At 49.5% G+C, this 6,411-nt stretch overlaps 1 protein-coding gene across 6 annotated transcripts in view; it reads right to left on the bottom strand.

Annotated features, from left to right (window-relative positions):
• The window catches only part of TLR4 (toll like receptor 4), a 115,875-nt gene that overhangs the window by 56,552 nt on the left and 52,912 nt on the right, over window positions 1-6,411 (bottom strand). For 2 of the 6 annotated variants that reach the window (XR_013930477.1, XR_013930478.1), the window contains one exon: window positions 1,389-2,353. The exons of the other annotated variants lie outside the window; for them this stretch is intronic. The gene's annotated coding sequence lies outside the window, so the exon portion shown is untranslated. Of the gene's footprint in view, window positions 1-1,388; window positions 2,354-6,411 lie in introns of those variants that run through there. 6 annotated transcript variants of the gene reach the window in all.

The following is a 6,411-nucleotide window of genomic DNA, read 5'->3' as shown; positions in this document are numbered from 1 at the left end:
CTGATTTATAGCAAAAGTCAAAGCACGTGCGATTTCAAGCAGACTTGCAGGGCAATAAAAATAAAAATCATCCAGCATCTGCACAAGGCTGGTGCCTGGAGGAGCATCCCAGGAGGCAGGCACAAAGGGTTCCTGGCAGACCTTGGGAGACTCACTTGGACTCATCCTGCCTTCATTTTTGAGGCCCACACACCCCATAGGGTGCTGAGAGGGTTTTGGGTGCTTTGGGATCTCTTAGGGGAAAGATCTCTCTGGGGCAGGAACATCTTTCTGGGAGGGGAATCAGTGGTTAGGACAGAGGACAGCATTGATTTGTAAATCCTTGTTTCTCTGCTGAGGTGGGCTGCTCTCTCCAGAAAAATAAAACTTCAGAGGGTCTCACATCTTTACACAGTGGATGGGGGGGTGGAAATAAAAACAAAAAAACACCCAAAAAGCTGTGAAACCTGGACTTTCTCCACACGCCCTCCAGCAAAAGAAACCTTTTGCTCTGAAAGCTTCCTCCAAGGCACCTTGCGCAGAACAAGGGTGTCAATCACAGGGTTTTGTCTTGCTCTGTTAGGATCCAGATCAAAACTCGCTGAAGACAAAATTCTTTTCACAGACATCCGAGCAGTTTTTTCATGGCACTGTTATTTTCCATTTAGAAATATGATTGAATTAAACCTTCCAACCCCTCCACAAGGGAGAAAGAGAGGAACAGTGAGTACTGAACTGTCTCCTGCGTGCTTCAGGGAGAGAGACTAGCAGCAATTTAACACTATCCATTAGTACAGAGAAAAGCGACTATGGGGTCTGATTCCCTTCCCACGTGCATTGATGTTAATCGGGTGTAACTCCACAGCTGTGACTGCAGCCCCATGGGCTAAGGGGAGAGTCTGGCCACTCCATCCTTTTTACCTTCATAGACATTGCTAAATACCCTCTGTTTTCCCACCAAGCTAAAGTGGGAATTTATAGAAATAATAATAATGATTAATCATGATTCTTGAGCATTTTTCTTCTTGGGAGCTCAAAGCTTTTTTGAAACTAAAATTAATTATGCTTCATAACCCCCCTCTCGAGGTAGGTCAAGGACAGTTAGGGGCTGCTTCCACCTCCCACAGAAGCAAAGGGAATGTGTAGGCAGCTCAGAGCTGCCCGTGCCTCCAGCCCAGGCTGAGGCGAAAGACATCGCGAGGGGCTCTGGGGAACAGCAAAACATCATGAGCTGAGGCTGGGATGACCCTGAGATTCCCAATCTTATTCCAGCAAAAGGAGCCTTGGACTATAACTGGAAGCTAATTATTTCTCTTGTAAGAGATGCATAAAGTAATAATACTACTACTAATAATAATTTTTGTTTCCAGTATGCTATATGATGACACCTTTTTTATTTTCTCTTAACACTTAAAGGAGAGTTACCCATGCTACTGATCCAGTGTGCTAGTGATAGAGAGGAATAGGCCGAGTTATGAAAGATTCAGATTCATTTCCCCTTCTCTTCTAATTAAGACCAAGAATTTGAAGTGGGTTCTCTCATGCACCAGGTGAACATCTCCCTCCAGAGCTTCTCGGCTGTTTTGCTCCCTCTTTCTCTCTTCTCCTTTGACAGAAATTTGACCCTAGACACACAAAACCTTTTCCAACAAAAAGTCACCGAGTCAGGTAGAGTCCCCCTTGAGCTTTGGACCTTGGAGCCTGCATTTCACACCAGCACAGCAACACTGAGCCTTTCTCAGCCATTCCTCCTAATCAGGCCCCATGTTACTTACGCTGGAGGAGCTGAAAATACACTACAAGACAGTAGCTTATTTCACAAGTGCTCAGTTAATTCGCAGGCAGCCTAAAAACAGCAGAAACCTCAAATTTCACCAGTCCTGTTGGCTGTGAAAGAGCTTAGGAAAAGCACGGCAGTATGAAACCAAGGCACACAAGCTAAAAAGTTGTCAGCAGGCTGAGTCACTGCAGGAAGTCTTCTTTGTGCCACAGAAGCTCAGCAAACCCCAACCTCTCTTCTCAGCCCAGATTTAATCTCCTCCCTCGTCATCCTGCCTCCTCATTTGCAGCTTGCAACAAATGAATCCGTGGCAGCTTTATTCAATTTGAGATCGTTTTCCCCACTCATTGGAAACTCAGGGAATGGGCAAGGTGCTCTATTCCATGTTTCTCAATATCAAAGCCCTGGTGAGTTCAGCTGGGTCACAGTCTTTCTGAGCATGAGAAGTACAGGAGAGAGAGCAGAGAAATGAGGAGAGAAAAGGGAGCTGCAGTCCCAGGGAAGTCCTCATGCAGTCAGTGGGCTCGCTGCTGGTGATGGCACTGAGGTCCCCATCAGCCCTCCTGAGGGAACCAGCTGGCAGCAGCAGCCACCCTATGAATTAACAACATTCTAAGGTGAAAAGCAGAGCATTTAGTAAAAAAGGAAATCTCTCCTTCTCATGCATCTCAAGGCATTCACAAGGATAGCCCCCAGAATCACAAACACATGATGAAGCTCCCCTTGGCAGCACCACCAGCCTGGCCAAGGAGCTGGAGTTTAAAATGGGTAAATAAAGAAATAAGAGCGCTAAGCCTGCACAAACTCAGTACAACTAAGGATGCACCAAACCTACATCAGAAGGAAGGGTGCACTCCCACCGAGGTGGCAGGGATGTGCAGAACCAAATCCCAAAACAGCTGCAGAAGTGGAGCATGCTGGTATGCACATGTGTAGCAGAGACAATTTCTCCCCACATGTGCACGCCCGCCCTAATCAATCTCACTTCGTAAGCACCCGCTGATGGTGAGAGTTGAGGTGCACTGTGTGCCGCTCTGGTGTCGGGGTGCCATGGGAGGGGGAGAGCGAGACGGCTGCCAGAGCTCACCCCTGGGCAGCTGCCTTCCCCTCCCTCTGCATTTGCACCCTGCAGGGAATGGTTATTACTGTCCTCAGGCACGAAAAACTTCCTCGATAAAATTAAGCTTACTGGGATTAGGGGAAAGGCCTTAATTTGGTTAATTTTCAAGGTCCTTCCTATCTCCTTCCAGCAGTGCCAGTGCCTCAAAACTCCTTCAAAGAACGGCTCCTTGGGCAGGCTCAGGCAGCCCTTTCCAGCCTTATCTGCATGTCTCAGACCAACTTATTTGCCTAATGGTATGGTTGTATCTGCTGGGAGCCACACCATGTACCTGAGGGAAGCAGCCAGGGCTGCAGGGGCTCCCCTAACTCCTTGCTTTAGACAGCAAATCCTCAGAGCATCCCTGCAGTCCCCTTCCCGCATCCCACTCCTCCGCTGCACCGTATTGCTGCCTTCTAGGGGAAGGGCTGAAGGAAATAAACTCCTGCCACAACTGACCAGCAGGATATCTCCGATATTATATCTGTTAAACTGTAAGCATCTGAGCAGCTGAAAATTATTGAACTATAAATTAATCTATAAAAACGTACATGTTTATATGCAAATATTTACATATAAATATACCTTAGTTTATAAGTAATATTATAAATTACAATTCATCCTGACCTGAAAATTACATATGCTTGCTGCTCTATCCATCACAAATGAAAATCTGAGTGCAGCTGGGTCAAAAGTTACTCCACAGATTCTTCAGGCACTGGATGCCATTCAATGAATGCAAAGTGGCTTGCGGGAGTATGACAATTCCACTTACATTTTATTGCTTTGCTACAGTTCTACTTTGCCATTTATTTTGGCTTTCTTTTTTGGACTCTTACCACATTATCACTTGTAAAAGACTCTAAAAGTCAAGATGGAAGTGTGAGAGTGAGCTTATCAACTACTAAAGCCAAAACAGTTCAACACTGATGATAATAATTCTAAATGCAAATATTTCTTTCCAGATTATTCTGTTTTTACAGAGGAGGGGGGCGGGGAAAGAAAAAGTTTTATTCTACTTTGGAATGAAATAAGCCCTGGGAGTTTCACAGGGCATAAAATCTGAGTTCAGCTCTGTTCTACTTGCTAACTCCTCTCACGCTGATGCAAACTTACCCTACACATTTCAAAACACCAGCCCCAAGTGCCATCCACATCTATTCCTGGGAATATTCTACTCCACACAGAGCCAGCACTGTGAGGAAAACACCGCGACTTCTGCCAAAATGCACCCAAGCCTGTATTTCATCCAAAATTTCATTTCTATATTTAGTTGTAGCGCAATTCCTACTGCAGTGGTTCTGGCAAAGCCCCTGCAGCTTTTCTGAGGTTGAAAATTGAACAGTGTTTAAAAGCACCAGAAAAAGGGGGAAAAGGCGAAGGCAGCGCGTGGCTGTGATGCCCGGGCGCTCTGCCTGCACGGCCACGGCGGGTTTGAGGCCGGTGGGTGACATGTGGGTGACTGCCGGGGCACTTGGTGCTCTTACACTTCAGAAGGGGATGGGGTGCGCACCCCACCGAGTAGCGATGATTTTCCACGACGTGGATTTCGCTGAAATAATCCCGAAGAGCTTTGCCTGCCCCAAGGCATCAGACACCCGGCCGCCCCCTGCCCGCGGGGGCTGCCGACAGACCCCGGGGCTGGCAGCGAGGCAAAGGCGGCTGCAGCGCGAGGGGCCGGGGGAGCAGAGCCCGCTGCGCCCCCGCTGCGCCCCCGCTCCGCTGCGCTGCGCATCGCTGCGCGCCCCGCGCCGCCTCCCGTGGAGCTGGGACGCCACCTGCCGCCGCGGGGCTGCCTGAATCGGGGGGCTGGGGGCCGGCTGCAGCCCCCTCCCCCCCCACCGGCTCCGCTGGCAAGCAGTGCGGGGGGCAGGATGCAGCCTGCCTGCTCCTGGGGCACTCGGATCAATTTTATGCATATTTTTTTTTTTTTTTTTTTTCCATGAATCCAAAGGATTTCCTCGAAATCCTCCAGGAAATCGGCAGCAGGAAGGGCAGCTGGAGCTGGGACGCCTGATCCTAATGCAATGTGTCCCCAAAGGGACCGCTGAGCCTTTGCTGAGGTGTGGGGAAACTGGCTTCACACCCACCACGGTCTGCGGGGCTCTCCCTGTGCCACGGGGGGCCAGGGACCCCACATGCAGGGCTGGAGACTGGGTGTCTCTGTAGGGCTTTGAGTCCGCATGGGAGAACGAGGATTTTTCTGTGGAGAGGCCGTCCCCTGTGATTCCTGCGCACTTTCTAGGCCAGGGGAGGTTGCACACTTCTCTAAACTTTATTGCAAAGCCCTCGGTTGGCACCAGCCCATCCTGTGACATTCCCACCGCTGCCTTTCATGCCTGCACCAGAAAATGAGCTGCTGGCATGCTGGCAAGGGTCACTCTTCAATAGCAGGCAGGGAAAAACAAAGCAGCAGGGTAGGTCTTTTACCCACTTTGCCCAGTGTATTGATTCAATACAGGATCCCATGGGCTCCCACTTGAAAAATGCTGAGCAGCCCGGGTTCCCTTTACCCCGCACACAGGAGACATGGGCAGCAGGGCTGCAGGACTGCAAAGGGAAGAAATTTTTAAGCAAAACCCCAGGGAGAGGCAGGGGTGGAGGCAGGAGCCCGGCAGGCAGGGCGCAGGGAGGTGCTCAGCCCCGGTGAGCGCCACGTGCAGGGTCACGCTGCAGCAGCCGGAGTTAAAAACACAGCGAAGGCAAGTTTTAAACAAGCTTTCTGAGCTTTAACCACGAAGAACAAGGGCCGCTTTGAAAGGCGCTGATTGAAATGGTTTGAGGTCAGCGTATCTGAGCAGCGCTACAGCTCGGGAAGGCTGGCTGCTCCGTGCTGCATCTCAGTCTTCCAAGGGCTGGAGGGGAGCAGCAAAACACAGAAAGTTTGTATTTGGCCAGGGTTCGTGCTAGGCAGTTACAGCGTGGTCCAGGCCATAGGTACCAAGAAATTACATGTAGATGGCTGAGGAAGGAGGGGTCTTCACCACCGTCAGTGGGGCACTTTGCAGGATCTGCCCACACACACACGTGCCCCCTGGACACCCTGGCTATGCTGGAGAAGGGCAAGCCTGGGACGTGGGCACTGTGTAGGGGTCAGGGGACCTGACAGTTCACTGCATGGTTTTTGGAAGTCATTCAGTTCTTCTATTTGGTGCAGCATTGACTTGGCAGCTCTTGAGAGGCTGCCCAGGAACCTCTGAACATAGAGGACCTCTCCTCTTGGAGTACTGCTGCTTTCAGGGGAGTTCAAGGAGTTAACTTAATTTGCCTAACAAATTTCTGTGAAGGCAAAAGTTTAATTTCAGTCCCAAAGTTTGTTCGCAATTTCTTTAGGAAACTGGGAGAAAAAAATCCCACTGTATTCAGAACAACTTGCTGAAAATATTTCTTTTTATAAGACAAGCCATTTTGTGCTTCATGATTAGTTTTGAAGGGGAAAAAAACCTTAAGCCAACCCACACAGCAACCTGGCCAGCTTTCTGCACCACCTCTGTAAAGCAGGGGATAATAAACACTCCTTTATCCAGCAGGCATGTTAGTGAGGCTTCATTAA

Source organism: Falco punctatus (assembly GCF_963210335.1).
Source record: "Falco punctatus genome assembly, chromosome: 9".
NCBI classification, from domain to species: Eukaryota; Metazoa; Chordata; class Aves; order Falconiformes; family Falconidae; genus Falco; species Falco punctatus.
This window is presented reverse-complemented; position numbering and strand designations above follow the sequence as displayed.